At 39.2% G+C, this 17181-nt stretch overlaps 1 long non-coding RNA gene across 1 annotated transcript; it reads left to right on the forward strand.

Moving 5' to 3' along the window:
* Positions 1-401: 401 nt before the first annotated feature.
* On the forward strand, positions 402-16062 carry LOC309662462. The gene is made up of 2 exons (XR_014264706.1): positions 402-5156; positions 14446-16062. It is a non-coding gene; the product is annotated as an uncharacterized lncRNA (long non-coding RNA).
* The last annotated feature ends 1119 nt before the right edge of the window (positions 16063-17181 follow it).

Below are 17181 nucleotides of genomic sequence, written 5' to 3' on the forward strand. Positions count from 1 at the left end.
GCAGCCCGCGCTATAAATAACCCGCCGCCGGGCGGTTCGGGCGGCTTTCCAGTGACGCCGGGGCGAGGCGCGGGAGGAGGAGGGCGAAAGGAAACAATGAAACCGCCCGCCGCCCTCCTCCCCGGACGCCCTGGGCGCTTCCCGCCGCGCTCCCCTGTCCCCGCCCCGGCCCGCCCTGCCCTGCCCGGAGCAGAGCGCGCGTGTGGGAAGGATCTTGCAGAGCCTGCGTCCCCCCTGCCGGCCAGGAGACCTGGGGGTTGGGACCCATCGCTCTCCCCGGGAGCGGGAGGGCGGCTACTTACACACCGGGGAACGGGCCGGGGGAGGGAACTTGGCGACGAGTTTAGCGAATGGGTCGCCGTGTTACTTCCTCCCAGACTGATTTAGACAACTTGATGCTTGCTCCGCCGCTTTCCCACACCCATTCTAATACAGGTCGGGTGTGTTTATGGCAGTAAACCCTCACTTCAAAACAAAACACAATACTTCCCTCTTAAACGTTCTGATCTAGCGTATTTTAAAGTATATGCCTGTGTTTGCATCTCATAGGGTTCTGCCTGCATCTTACTCTGTATCCGGATTATATCCTTCCTTTCCTAAATTCCACCGGAATTATTTAGCTAGGTTTTTGTCGGGCCAGGCCTATGTTACTGTTTTCATTTGGGGAGTTGGATAAAGGGTGACCAGTAGAAGCAGCTTGGGCATGGGTTCCAGGACTCATGCTTTCAGTCCCAGAGCCTTTTTGCATGTCTTTTTGGCCTTGAACATACCATAGGCCTTGAACATAGAACATTTGAATTTTCCAAAGTCTATAGTCTTTCAACGTCTTAGACTTTCATCAAGGCTGCCATTTAAAAGGGGCTTTCTCTATAGGTAAATTTTTTCTGGGGACTTTCTGTCTTGCTTGCATATTTAGGCCATTCTGTCCCACACCCGGACACTCCTCCTCCCTATTAAGTTGCCCATGTACAACTGGAGGCAGTCTGTCTTCCTGGAACCATCAATTAATGGACTAGTAAGACAGTAGTTCCTCTTGAGCAGAAGATCTCAGATATATGAACTCCAGGTTTTCTGGGATGCTGATATATATAGTTTGCCGAAGCAAGCAAAGTTTTGAAGTGACCAGGCATGGATAGAGTGAGTTAAAAGGGCTGAGGAAGTGGCTCTTGGTTCACAATCAAGACAAATTAGTGTAGTGAAGGGTTCACTGGATCGGTTTTCAGGTTTTAATTCTATTTTCATTGTATCTCTCTGTGCCACCTTGCAGAAATCGCAGTCTGTCTCTGCTTCAGTTTCCTCATCTTCAAAATGAAGGACCAGTGGTTTCTAAGCCCCTCTCAACACTAGCATTCTAGGACTTAAAAGGATATAACTGTGTTCAGGTATAAAGTTACTAATGTGAATACCCAGTGTCTCATGGGAAAAGGATAACCAAATGTAGAATAATTAATTCAGTCTTCTTGCAGTTTCTTATTTTGAACATTTTTTCAGAAAGAAAATATATTGAGGCCACTTCAGAAAAAGAATGAATTCACCTGCACGATTAAAACTATAATAAGAGGGAAAAATAGTTGAGACTTTTTGCTCCAGTCACATGACAGCAAACACAATTACAGTCTGATGATGTCTTAGGCCCTTTCCAACATCATATTCACCATGTGAGTGAATAAATTATGAGTAGCAAAATGTACTAGGACCACTTTCTCCAATTTTGCCCCCAAACCTGGCTTGTATGGTCTTTAGGAGGAAGTTTTCAATTGAAAGACACTAAATTGTTTATCAATGAGCAGTATTTATGAGACAAGCAAAAGTCATCTGATTGACCCTCACCAGAGAGTCAGAATCTGCCTTATTCTCCTGTCTCCAGGTTGGTGAAGGGAGAAAACATAAAAGCGGCAGAAACAAGTTTAGAGCCAAAGCATTTGCTTCACATAGACACCACCAAAGTGTGATCACAACTAAAAGTTAACCAGTATTTTCCCGGTTCCAAAAGCACATCTGTCTCCCTTTCTCATAAAATATTCTGTATCTCTGATTTAATTTAATTTTGTCTTAAAGTTCTTTCTTCTGTAGTTTATAAAGAGGTATTTTTCTTTCACTGCTACTTTCCTGAAACTTCCAACTTCTCACTTTTTTTTTTTAACATCTTTATTGGAGTATAATTGCTTTACAATGGTGTGTTAGTTTCTGATGTATAACAAAGTGAATTAGCTATATGTATACGTATATCACCATATCTCCTCCCTCTTGCGTCTCCCTCCCACCCTCCCTATCCCACCCCTCTAGGTGGTCACAAAGCACTGAGCTGATCTCCCTGTGCTATGTGGCTGCTTCCCACTAGCTATCTATTTTACATTTGGCAGTGTATATATGTCCATGCCACAGGACAGGAATAAAGTCACATAGTTTTAAATTGAAACTCTTTCACTTATTTCTTACCTTTTTTTCATGTGACCAGTTCCATACTCCATTATCCTTACCCTTAAAAGTTTAACAGAATGAGAATTAGAGTATCCAGGCTAAAATTGAAACATGACCAATTTTAGAGGGGTGAAAGAAGGCTTAGTTCTAGGACCAGTAGAAGTACAGTGAAACAACCAGTTTTCTCAAAGCAAAAGCAAAAAAAAAAAAATATCCAGAACAATCATGCTGAAATTTGTGAAAATAGGAGACTGAAAATATGGAAATCTTTTATTTGGATCTCCTTGACACCATAAAACTTGTTACAATTTTTTAAACAGTGAGTGTTTTAGAATGTGGATATTTCTTAATATTTCCAAAGTTTCTGTCTACCTGAAGTTAAATCCTTTTAAAAGACTCCTCTACGGTAACAGTATTGAAGAATTTATTAAAGAAACTATTGTGCACTCTTGCCTTATTACTCATTTAATCCTGATCTATGTTTAGAGAGTTGTGCCAGCCAGGTCGAGGCCTCAAATGAGCACAAACATTTACCCTTTCCTATGCGGTATGGTTTTGGTGATAGAAAATTCATTTGGAAAACATCATTGAAGTTATAGTATTAGCAAATTCAGTAACCTTTAAATAGATAAACAGAAAGCTACCGATAAAGTGATAATGGATTTTCAGTATTTCAAATGAAAAGAAAGGGGCAACCAAAGTTTTAGAGATAGGAGCTTTCTGCATTTAAAAAGCCAAGAAATTAAGGCAGGCAGTGTTCTTAAAAAGAAGGTTGACTAAATTCAGCAAAATTAACAGGGCTTCCAACATCAGTTCAAAATATGAACATACGTACATAGCTGGCCCTCTATTTTTTTCCCTGATTTTAATGATTTATCCCCAAGCTGTACAGCCTTTGGTAACTCCTTGATGAGATCCGTTATAAACAGCTTTGTTCTTCCTGTGTAAATTATAACATCAAACCAGGATTTGTTAACAGTGAATTTAAAAAAATTCTTTGTGAGGGTTCAGGATCCCAGGTCTGTTTGCTCTCTGATCCATTCCTGGCTCTTCTCTCCCCCTTTCTGGTCTATATCACAGGGGAGCTGATCCTGCAAACAGCGTTGCCCTGCCTTCCCTTAGGAGCTGGCTGCCAGCTGGGTGTGACCAGTGGGAAGCAAGAGCAGGAAAGGAGAGAGCTGGAGGATGGGAAAAGTCAGGATGTTCCTCACTCAGCCTCCCTGCTCTAGCTCCTGCCAAATGCCCTGTGACTTGACCCTGGGCTCCAGTAACGTTGCCTTTTCCCTTTATTCCTCCCGCTTAAGAATCGTAGTGGCTTTATCCTATTCAGAATCACTGTTCTCTTTTGGGGTTCTCTTCTCCCTTCTGTCACCTGCTTTTACAAATTCCTCGAATTAAATTCCCCCTCTGTTGACTACTTAGAGCAGTTTCTGTTTTTCTGTTTGGAGGCTGACTCTATACATCCTACTGAAAGGCATTATTGGGTGATACACATGGAAAACTCCATTATTCCTTGATTTTCTCTTGCTAGAAATTCTTTACTTTTAAATGGGCTATTTAGAAGTGCTAATAAAGGGTTCAGTCCTCAAAAAAGCAGAAAGAAACCCAACACATTTTTTAAAAATCAATTTTCCATGGTCATAATATTCAAAACTATAAACACAAAATATTATAAGCTTTACTGTTCATTAGTCAGAACAGGGCTATATTTAGCTGTGACTGATATATAAATTCCATCCTAAAAAGAAGAGTGGCATATAATACTTGTCAAGACAATTACATCACACATCCTGTATAAGGGGTACTCATTCACCAGCTTATTTACCAGTGGTCTCTCTGTTTTCTCATATCAGAGAGAGAGAGAGAGAGAGAGAGAAAGGGAAAATAGAGAAGAAAAGAAAAAAAACCTGGAACTTTCTGTATTACCAATTTGAAATGCCATGTTTGTGAGTCCTTGGGATAATATTTTGAAATCTAAATTATGTCTGCACTTTTTTTTCTCCCTGTATTTTCTGCTATTGCTTCTCTCCTCCCTTCCCACCTCTGTAAGCAGGTCTCCTACTAGGTATTCATTGTCCCAAGAAAAGGCAAACAAAAGTAATCTATGTGTATTTCTGGCTTTGTTTTATAGAATTCTGAATTCTCAGGGAAAAGGGTTTCAGGACACAGACTAAGTATCTTGAAGGAGCTTCAGAGGGAAAAGGGTTTTCCTGAATCTCGGAAGAGGATACCCACAGGCACCTAGAAGGGGAGAGAGAAACAGTGCATGTTCAATGATTCCTGAGGAAGAAGCAAGGAGCTGGGAGCTGATACTGGAGGAGTTGCTGAAGTACAGAATCCAGGGTAGACTTAGCAAAGGAGTCCCCTGAGGTCATGGTTCTAGCATGCAGGTGTGTCATGGCAGATTAATCATCACACAAATACTACCTGGACCTCATTCATCTGTACCAGCGATTACATTAGTTCTTCCTCCCATTGACCAGTCAGCACCCCAAGTAGCCACAGTGACTGGTCAGGACATGTGTGGGAGCCACCAGGAACGATTTCTCCCTTTTTCTGTTCTCTGTGCTTGAGCATGGAAAGATGTAAACTGCCACCACAGGCAAGAGTCTGTGAGAGAATGCAGCTAACACAGAGAAAATGGATCCAAGAGATGGAGGGGAATTGGGTGTTGAAGACATTTGAGCCTGGATCAAGCTGTTTCTGGAGTGAGACCTATCAGACTCTCAAGTTATGTGAGTAAATCAGTTCTCTTTTAGCTAAAGTCAATTGGGATTGAATCTTTTGTCATTTGCATTGGAAAGACTCCTAATTGATACACTTATCCCTAATACCTACCTGTTCAAGGCCTTAGTGCTGGGGCATAGTAAGTACAGAACTTACCTGAAGACTAATACTGATGCATACACTTAGGATATAATTTATTATGCTACTGCTACTGGGCAGGGGGAGAGAGCATTTCATATTATCACATAAGAAGTGGCATGTCAAAATCAAATGGGAATGCCCATTTTGGGTTAAACCTTCAGGGAGGGTGAGACTCTTCTTGCCACAGAGACATTAAACCCTCTACCACCGCAACAGAGAGTTTAGTGGTAAAAGCTGGAGACATGAAACACAGCAGCCTTTTTGGTCCCTGTACATCTCTCACCTCTTTATTTCTTGATTCACTCAGCCTCAGTTTCCACTCCTAGTCAACCAACAGGATTAGTTAGACTAATCCCAAATTACCTGTGTTGCTTCATGTATTAGTACCTTTGCACTAGCTCTTTCCTCAGGCTGGAATGAACTTCCCATACTGTCTACCTTTCAATCCCCAGTTAAGGGGCTTTAGCTTCTGTGAAATTTTGCCTGACACCAACACTACCCTGCTTATTATACCTCCCACCCACATACTCTAAAATTGATCACTTACTTGTCACACTCTGTACATCCTTCTGTTGTGACCCATATGCAATTTTTTGTTTATTTCTCTGTCTCCCCTATTAAACCAAGCTCCATGAGGGCAAGAATTCTCTCTAATTTGTCTTGGAATTTTTAGGACCTGGCCATTAGGTTATCTACAGTTATTTGTGAATAGTGGAAATTATTGAATACATGAAATAAATGAATGTGGAAGCAGAAGGAGTCATACATTTTTATAGCTGGAATCTTAGAGTCCACCTAATCCTTGTGAATTAAAATATTTACCACAGTAACAGGAAGAGCAAAGTTATAAATTCTAAGAGAGTGAAAGGTTAAATTTTATCAGAACGCATCATATGATAGCATTCTTTATTTTATTCTTGCACAGATTATAACCTTACATTACAAAGTTTAAGAATTCTCATTTTTTTAATTTGACTACCTTAAATTTCTCTTTTTCAAATTTAAGACCTTCTTTTCCTTTAAGTATTTTATTTCCTGTGCAAGTCTGTTTGTTCCCCAGAACTATGCAATATTTGTGATCACAGAATATTTTATTATAGCCAAGAACCAAAATATGAGTTCAAATAGCAAATGAAATCAGATGCTTGAAAGAGCCAAGCTAATTATAATTGGAAAAAGACCCTCCACCAACTTTATACACACACACACACACACACGCCATTTATATCTATACTCTTTAATAATTCCATGATTTCAACATCTTTGTGTAGGAAGGGAGTTGCTGTCACTTGAAAAGGTTATGTAATGCATCCTGTTTCTTACAGACCTATAGGAATCTGGGCAAGGTTAGAAGCAGGAGGATGAACAAAGTGAGAATCAACATAACTCTGAATAAAAATGTAGCCAGTTGTCTCCATTTAGGGTAGACTCAGTGCAGATCATGTTTTTAGGAAAATGTTTCTCTGCCTTAATGTGAACTGTCTTTGATAATTATTATTTGCCTTTGGAAGATATGCATAGATATGTAGAATCCAGTGGATGAGCAAGAAGAATGAGGTGGCAAATCTCCACTGCTACCAATAGATACAGATTGAAATGCAAATTCCACAGGAGCTGTGGTGTTAGAGACCCTCTGTAGTATTATTTCACACTGCCTAATTCAGGCTTTGGGAAGGGTGTTGCTACAAATAATATCCTGTGGTTGCACTGGTTGGGAAAGGGGCTGGACCCTCCATGAGATTAAACGCCATGACTAGGGCGTAAGGTGGTATATGTACTGTAGAGATATGAAGAGAGGTATTTTCTAAGGGGAGAGTCAATAACAGTAGACCTTGAGACGGGGGACTTGAGACAAGGAAGAAAGGCTAGGAGTTGGGGATATACTCTTAAGGGGATCTCTGTGTAAGTAGTAAGGTTTTTTGTTGCTCTTTTCCTTTGACCGGTTGGGAAGTTTTATTTAGTGAACAGTTTGTAATCTGTCCTCTATGCTGTGATTTCCTTCATTTGTTTCTAACCTTCAGTCGTTATTAACACCTGCACAGACTTGAGTGGTGGGTGTATGGGACAATCAAGGAAAAGAAGAACAGCATCGGGAAGTATAACCTTCTGCACATGGCACCTCCCTGAGACCAGGGCTGTGGTCCCTGCTTCTGACAAGCAGCAGGGAAGTGAGTGGTGGCCTCTGAAGGCTCGTGGAGGAGAGCAAGGCCCTGAAAGAGCTTTGGCTGAGCAGATAGCTCAGGAGAGCGGGGCAAAAACTTTCTTTGCCAGAGGTGTCAGAGCTTCCTGCCCATTTTAACTCTAAACACTGTGTCCCCCCGCTCCCTTCCCCTCAAAATCTATTTCCTCGCTCTTCTTTCACCTTTCGTCACTTTTTACTTGGATTTTGGCAACAGCTGATTATGTCGTCTCCTGTCACCAGTCGCTTCCTTGCCCTGGCCTGGTCCTACTCCACACAACTGCCATGGTTGTGTTTCTAAAGAGTGCTGGCCCTTGACCTTCCCCAGTGCTTGGCCAAAACCTCCTGTAAAAACCTTCTTTCTGCTTGTTTACTGTCCTTGGGTTTTCTATCAGAAGTTGCACCTTTCATTTGAAGACGTAGGTATTCAAAGCTAGTAGAGGTGCCACTAAAGTCATTAAGAGGTGCCATTAAAGTCATTTGTCATGCTAAGAGGATTCCATTTAAAGATTTACCCACTTAAAGATTACTCAAGTTTTCAGTATTGAGACAGATGGCAACACAGTAGAAGCAGTGATGTCCTGGAAAATCTGTCAGTTTTGTTTGGGAAATTAAATGTTCATATAGTCAAAGGCTTGTGGGATATGCTTTTTTTAATAATTCCATAATCTCATCAAATATTTCTGATCCTAGATGAATCCAGAGAGAGTAATATGGGATATGATAGAGAGCATGGTGGGGTCTCTAAACCACTGGATACAAATGGACCAATTCTTGGGCAAGGATCTTTACCACTGCACCTTATCTTTATCACATTACATCGGGGGCTTTTTTACACACAAAGCTCACTTAATTTTCTGAAAGTTAGTTATTCTTAGCATTTAAAAAAGTCTTCTATAGAGTTAAGTTAAGTTCATACCCACATTTCTAATATGCGTGATGGTTTATAAATATGTAGAAGAGAAAGGAGGAAACAGAAAATATGCTCCTCTATCCCAGTAAGTCATGCTATTGAAAAGGGACCCAGACATAGCTTTGAAATCCAGTCTGGAGCTCCCATTATCCCTCTCTTTTCATATCTTTGGTCTATCTTGATTGAATGGATAGCATGAAGCTGATATATAGAGTCTTGTCCTCATCTGTATCATAGAGAGGTACATCACTGATGTCTTCATAAGTGACACTAGTATAAGATTTCTCCTATATCAACAATGTTGTTATAATACATTCAACTTTGGTATTTCATTTATATGCCTTAAATCCAAAAGCTCTTCACCCACTGCTGCCCACATATGCTGACAACTGTTCTGATCCCAGCAGGAGTAACAGATTTTATTTCTTAAGCATTGCAGAGCTACAACCAGAGTGTTATCATTAGATGGAAGATCTCATACTGGCTTTGCAAGAGAGAAAAAAGAAAGAATCGAGATGAAAATAATCTAGGCTATTTGAAAATGCCCCACATTTTCAAAATTGTAATTCAATTTGGTTTTCAAAGGTAACATATTAAAATGGCTCAAAGTTCAAAAGGTACAAAATTATGTACAGAGAATAATTTCTGTCATATCCCTGTTCCCCTGCCATGCAGTTCAGGCTAAACTAATATTATAAAATGTTTGTATTTTCTCCCAGAGATAGTCTACATGTATACAAGCAAATGTGAGCTCACACACATTTTTAAGTATGTATCTTGTCTATTTTTCCTTAACCACTTATTTCGGAGATAGTTTTGTATCAGTACATAAAGGGCTTTTAAATTATGTTTTCTGGTTGTATACTGTTCCCTTGCAGGGATATACATAGTTTATTTCATCAGTACCAAGTGAATGAATATTTAAGTTGTTTCCAAAGTTTTGCTAACACAAAGATATCCCTGCACCTACATCATTTGGTTTAAGGATAGATATTTCTTTAGTATAAACTCCTAGAAATTGAATTTCTTGCTTGAAACTATACTTTTTTAAAGAATGTAATTTATTCATTTTTGAATTGTGATAAAAATTCAAAAGGAACAAAAGGATAAATCTTGAAAAGTAAGCTTTCTTCATCCCCCTTTGCCCAGCGCCCCACTTTTTTTCCCCAGAAGCAAATATGTCATCAACTTCTTGTATATCCCTTCAGAGATTTTACACACACACCAAGCACACACACGTACAGACGCCTATGCAGGAGAATGTCCATATGAGAGAATTTAATGTATTTAGGCAGATTTGTATTTTCTTCTGCATTGTAGTCTGCAGGGATCAGAAGGGTCTTGCAAATACGGCTGACAGCATTCAGTGTAACAATTTAAGTCAGGAATATACTCTTTTATTGCCTCATATACCATTATGATTTAAAGTAATTCTACCACTTTTCTCTATGCACAGCTGTTCTGTGTGGAGGGAAGGAAGGCAATGGATAAAGAGCCTTGCCCTGTCCTCACCAAAAATTGTCTAAGGAGGTCCAGTATGGAGTTTGGCCTGTATGCACGGTGAACCACAGTTAGCCTGTAATCCTGTCCTCTTTATCTAGGGCTTCTCTTCCCCTTTCTCCTGTGTTGGAGTCCCTGTTCCCTCTGGCACATGTAATCCTCTTTTTCCTAGTGTTCCCCCCAACTCCTCCTCCCCGCTAACACACATTCTCTTTCTCTCAGAATATATCTTCCAATAGCTCCAGAACAAAAGTGTCTAGGAGGTAAATTTTTAAAGATCCTACATTTCTGAAAATCTCTTTAATTCTTTAATCTAATTAACAGTTTGGCTGATCATACAGTTTTAGGTGGGAAATACTTTTTTTCAGACCTTTAAAGGCATTGCTCCGGTCTTACTGTTAAGAAATACGGTGCCATTGTGATTTCTGACCCAATTTTTTCCTCTCTGGAAACTTTGGTGATCTTCTCTTTGTCCTCATTGTTCTAAAATTTTCCAGTGATATGCCCTGATGTGATTTTATTTTCATCTGTTATATTGAGCACTGAATAGGCCTTTCATTTTGGAAATTAATGTCTTACAGTTATGGAGAATTTTCTTGAATTATTTCACTAATGATTTCCTCTTGTATGCTTTCTTTTATCTCCATTTCTGAAGATATATTCAATATATATTATATATTAGACCTCCTGGACTGGTCCTTCAATTTCCTATCGCCTTTCTACTTGTTTTTATTTCGTTTCTGCTATATTTTTTGAGAAAATTCCTCACCTTTATTTTCCAACTGACATTCTTATATATTTTATTTTTCTATTTATTTTTATGGTGGCAAAATATATATAACATAAACTTACTGTTTTAACCAATTTTAGATGTACAGTGCAGTGGCATTAAGTACGTTTACATTGTTGTGCAGCTATCGCCACCATCCACCTCCAGAACTTTTTCATCTTCCTAAACTAAAAATATGTATCCATTTAATAACAACTCCTATTCCTTCCTTCCCCAGGCCCCCAGCACCTCCATATTAGAGGTTTTCTCAGATGTCTTATAATCCTTGATTTTCTGCTTTTGACTAAGAATGAAAAACTAAAAGCTGATTGGGAGCTCTGAATGCATACATGCACATGGAACTCACTGATCTTGAGCTTTACTGCAAGGTGATCTGGGAAGCCTGTTTGTTGGGCATCCTCGTTAGCAATACTTTTAGGTCTTTCTAGGTGGCATGGCCAGGTACTAGAGAAAAGTCCACCTGTCTCCTTCGTGGAAGGTCAAGATTTGGCTGCCAGCGTCCTGAGAGCTGAGTGGGGAAGGTGCTTGAGGTGGTGTTTTCAATAGAATATTCAAGTCTTCAACTGTGCCTGGCCTTTATTAGTCCAGAATAACCACAGGGCCTTATTCCAAGGTAAGGAGAGTTAGTCTCCCACTGGCATTGGGCTGGGAAGGAGATCAAAGAGGATGATTGCTTCTCAGTCAGCTTTCACCGAATACTCCTGTAGCACCGACCTTCCCTCCTTCACTTTCAGTTTTGGAAGTACCTGGGCTATTATTTCCTGAACCTTTGGAAAATTCTGTTGTATTAATGGAGATGTTTCTCAGCTTTCCCCATTACTAGCTTAGTTTCCCCTCTCTGAGGTCTGCTAAGTCTCTCAGGTTTCATTCACTTATTTTCCAATTTTCAAAAGTATGTTGCTGTTATCGCCTATCTTCCTCCATCTTTTTTTTTTTTTTTTTTTTTGTGGGTGTGTGTCTTAAAAAACATGTCCTTAAGATTTCTTTCACAGGATTTCCTGAAGTAGCGGCAGTTAACGTGTGTGTGTTCAATCCTTACTTCAACCCCACGCTGGCACAGCATATTTAATGCTTGCCTGGAGGATCTCCTTGATTCAACAACTTCCAATAAATTTAGGGATCTAGAATTTAGTTTTATGCCATTAACTTAATATTGCCTTATTGAAAATTCTCTCATTTCCTCATTTTAAGGAAATATTTAGAAATTGGTTTATTTCTCCACCACTAAGGTACTAAAGTTGGGCCTAAATCATATGAAGTGCCTATTCTGAAAAGGCAGTTGACATGTCAGCAAATAAATCTATTTTTTTAAAGGTGTAATCTTCCTATAGACACTCTATTAGGAGGAATAATCATTGAGAAAGTTATATTTACTCAGCGGATTTTAAATTATAAATGATTTGTGTAATTTGGTCCCCATTTATCCAAAAAAAGGGTTCCTCTAGGTTTTTTTTTTTAAGTTTCACATGTTTTCTTTGAGGTCATTGCAGTTGGTCAAATTAGTGTTGCGGTAATCGAAGTGAATTTTCAAGGGAAAAAATAAAAATAGAACCTGTTTATTACCCAGATATATCTGTTCCCTCTGCTGCATTTTAGTCATAGCTATTTAATTTCCTGAAACAAAAAACAAACAGATTTTTCACTAATGTCAGTACTGCAGAGCTAGCATAGGACAGAAGAGCCAGCTGTACTCGATTTCGTCTTATGCATCATCAACAAAATTGGCAGCTAAGTTCTGATTTCAGAGCCTTTATGGTTAATGATGATGTACAAGCTGTGCTTGATTTTCAGATACAAGACTAGTCTTTGCTGACAGAAAAATCTATTTTTGATTTGTAAATTGAGCAAATTTGATGCAAAATTATTGATGTAGGATAAACACAGATCATGAAGATAGCATTTTTAGACTCACATTTCTAACCCTAAAACCACTTCAGTTTATTATTATTGTCATCATCATCATCCTTATAATTATTAGCATTACAATGATGGTAACTAAGTATTTAACTAAAATTGCAGTTAAGTTTTGCGAATGAGTCATATATCGACGAGTATACTAACTTAAGAATGTAACTGCAATGAGAAGGAGCAGCAGAACTAATTAGCAATCAATTCTCTTAGCATCCCTGTTCTGGGTATAAGGCTAATTCAGAATCATGTTGCAAGAGATCATGGGTAAAATCTGACATTATGTAAAGAATGGTGGAGCAAATAGGTGTGAAAGAGGGAAAAAATGCTTCTTTGATTATAAGCTCTTTGACAGTAGCGATTATAACTCAGTCATTGCTTAGAGCAGCTACTATAGTTTTTGAATTCATACAAATCAATTTTATCATACTTGCTAATGGCGTACCGTTGACTTTTTAAATAGAAGCAGCAATATTGGCCTTGTGCAAATTATGGAGCTATAAAATCTTGTCTTCGATGTTGTCTCATCTTTTCCCTTGTTAGGAGTCCTACCATACATACCCGGTTCTTTCATGCTGCCTATTTCCTGGAGGGAGTGCTCCCTACCCCTGCCTGGGGTTGCTCCTCCCTTACTCCATACCTATCACTCGTTAACCTTATCAAAACTTACCTGCCCTTGTCCCATTCCTTTATGATTTTGCAAGGACACACGTGTTAAGAGCTTAAAAATGTTTATTTTTTTAATATGTTATTCTTCTAATGTACAGATTTGCATTTTTAAGAGGAACTCTTGAAGACCTATTGCCAGCAGTAGAAATGTCATATCTTTCTGTCTGTCAAAAGTGGCAAAAATCCATATCCAACAATAACAGGCTTTTACTTATTGATTCTACCCAGCTTAAAATGTGTGTTTCGGAAGCAAAATGAGATACAGATTAAGATCAAGGGCTTTGCAGTCAAATGGATCTAGTTTTGAAACTCAGCTCTGACACTTACTAGCTGGTGGTCACAATTTACTTATCTTTAAGATGGGATACCATTACCCACCCTATAAGGCTGTAGTGAGAAGTAAATAAATGAATGCATGTAAAATTATTGCTATAATGCTGAGAAATAGTAAAGGTTCAGTAATTGGGAACTGCTATTATTATTTACATAATTTATATCAATATATATTCAAATATTCTTTCTACCTTGTTGATCTTTCTTGGTCTCAAATATAGGTTCTATATAAATATGCCTAAGTAAACCAAGAATATGTAAGACTTTGTTTCCCCAAGACTCTGCATATAATAATTGCTAAATGAATATCAAATTTTATTTAATCCACCATGAAATGTCTTTGATTACAATATATATTTCCTATAAGGAAGAGATGGCTTAAATAAAGGAAAAAGGTTTTCACACTAATGTACTTTAATTGAATCAAACCATTTTTTGTGGTTTTCTTCAGTAAGATCAAATGAAGTATGCTTTTAAAAGACAGTCCCATTTCTTTTGTCATTAGTAAAACAGAAACCTTACAAGTTTTAAGCAATAAACCAGTATCCCAGGGCCCAATTTACTGTTAAGAAGCACATTAGATACCTTTAGATTACTAGCAAAGAACAATAAATTACACTCTGGGGTCCTAAAGAGTTAATATCTCCCTATAAAGTGCTACTTGTTTTATTATCAGGGAATAATTTAAACATTTCGAGAATCTGTTTTAATAATATCAACAAAAAAAACAGCAGCATCAGTAATGTTTGGTCCAATTCTGTAGGGCATAATTAGTGGGCTGGAGTTTTAAAAATATCTTTTAGAAATGGGGGTTGTGGGATTTCCCTGGTGGCACAGTGGTTAAGAATCTGCCTGCCAATGCAGGGGACATGGGTACAAGCCCTGGTCCGGGAAGATCCCACATGCCGCGGAGCAACTAAGCCCGTGTGCCACAACTACCGAGCCTGCGCTGTAGAGCCTGCGAGCCACAACTACTGAAGCCCGCGTGCTACAGCTACTGAAGCCCGTGCCCCTAGAGCCCATGCTCTGCAACAAGAGAAGCCACTGCAATGAGAAGCCCGCGCACTGCAACGAAGAGTAGCCCCGCTTGCCGCAACTAGAGAAAGCCTGCGTGCAGCAACGAAGACCCAATGCAGCCAAAAATAAAATTAATTAATTAATTAATTAATTAAAAAATAAAAAAAGAAATGGGGATTGTTCAAGAGTTATTAAAAATGAACATCCAAGAGACCATCTCTAGGTAGAGAGTTTACTTAGTATTTGCAGTGAACTTCAATCCAGGAATTTTTTTTTTTTTGAAGTATAGCTGATTTACAATATTGTATTAGGTTCAGGTATACAGCAAAGTGAGTCAGTATACATACATATATATATATATTTTTCAGATTCTTTTCCATTAGAGGTTATTACAAGATACTGAATATAGTTCCCTGTGCTATATAGTAAATCCTTGTTGATTATATATTTTATATATAGTAGTGTTTATTTGTTAATCCTATACTCCTAATTTATCCCTCCCCCCCTTTCCCCTTTGGTTACCATAAGTTTGTTTTCTATTCTATGAGTCTGTTTCTGTTTTGTAAATAAACTCATTTGTACTATTTTTTAGATTCCACATATAAGTGATATAATACAATATTAGTCTTTCACTGTCTTCACTTAGTATGATATTCCATGTTGCTGCAAATGACAATATTTCATTCTTTTTTATCAGGCCAGATATCTTTTAAAATTGTTTCTATAGATTGAGTTCAAGGTACTGTCATAATGAGTGACTGGTGAGTGACTCTGAGTCTGATGCAAAACACCAGGCCCTCAAAAATACAATTTGATGTCTAACAAAATCTAAAAGCCTACTTGATTTTTGGAAGCTGCTTCATCATCTTTAAACATTGGAGAACCAGAACTGACTACTTAGTGATTGAGTTTGGGGATACAGACATGAGTGGAGTAAGAAAACCTTGCCCATTCCCATATTTACCAATGATTGTATCTTCTCTCTTTAGAAACTCAATGTGTTTCTACCTACATGAAGCCTTCCTTTGCCCTTTCTCCTTGAACTGGAGTCAGCTCACTGGAGTCAACAGCACTGAACATCCTGGAGAAGAGGTAGTCTCAAGCTTTTAGCTCCAGATGAGACCCATTTACCATCCTGGATTACACTGGGGCCACTCAAAAAGCAGATTCCCCACCCAGACTAATGCTTCTTGCCCATCCCAGCAGTTCCATGTCAAGGTCTTCTCTGATCCCCAGCTGACACACCTGGGAGCTGCAGATGCCAACAGATGCTTGGTAGCTTCACACCTCCCATCTTAAAGTGGCTATCCTTCTCGAGGAAGGTGTCAAACACCTGTTTTGACCCACATTTCTGCCTCTTACCTCGAACATCATCAGGAGCTCAAGCTCACTTTAATTACCTGCTCTTTTTTTTAATCCATGGGCCAAATCCAGCCCACTGCCTGTTTTTGTGAATAGAGTTTTACTGGAACACGACCAAGCCCATTTCTTTACATATTGTCTATGGCTGTTCTCACACAAAAAAGACAGAGTTGAGTGGTCGTGACAGAGGCCATCTGGCCTGCAAAGCTTAAAATATTTACTAGATGGCTCCTTATAGAGAAAGTTTGCTGACCCCTAGCCTAGACCTTCATCCTCATCTGACTCTTTACATCCACTCACCTGACCTGCTCTTTCACTTCTGCCATCACGTCTACTCTGCCACCTGGAGCTAAGAGTCCAGCAGCACCAGACCTGTGTGCCTCCTCAGCTTCAGCTCTTTGCTTTCTTACTCCAAGTAAAACCTGGATGTGCTCTGCTGAAATCACTTCTGATGCACTGTAGTCAGCATGGGCTGTTTTTCTTTTACATCCTACCTAACTACAGGTCTGATCCTGGAGTCAGTGTTCTCCTTGCCTCATCCTTCCAAACCCTCAGCTCTGTGAAGTTTGTGCCATCAGACTTTGTCACCTTCTCCCTTGCTTTGTTGAGTTCTAGAGAACTCAGTTGCCTTCATTATTTGATTAGGTTAGCACCTGGATCACTGTCTTTTTATTATTCTACCATTATTCTCCTAGACTTCCTTCTTACTGACTTCAGCATCCACGTGGATGATACATCCAGTACCTTCAATTCTCAGTTTCTGGACCTCCCCACCTTACGACAGAATGATGTTATTCTTCACCTATCCTCAGTCACTTTCTCCTGTGGTCATACTTTTGACCTTGTGATCATCAGTAAATCCATCATCTCCAAAGTTTCAAGTTCAAGCATGCCACTCTCTCCTAAACAGCTCATTAAACCAGGTACACGTACACAGCAACATTTTGACTTCATTAAGATGTTCCAATCTGTTGGGTTTGTGACTGTATCACTATCAATCTGCCCTCCCCAGATCCTCTCTTCCTTCTGTACCCAGCTTAAATTATATAATACATTCATATAATACAATATCAAGCCACTCTTTGACAACACCCTTCACTCCTTTCTGCCACCCTCTCTCACCTGGCCAAGCTGCAACCCTGGTTTCACCCAAGAGTCCCCATACACCTAAACAACTGAACATTGATGAAGACACAATAGCTATGTCAGCCAGTATCACTT

The sequence above is a fragment of the Balaenoptera physalus genome, assembly GCF_965194825.1.
Source record: "Balaenoptera physalus genome assembly, chromosome: 6".
NCBI lineage: Eukaryota > Metazoa > Chordata > Mammalia > Artiodactyla > Balaenopteridae > Balaenoptera > Balaenoptera physalus.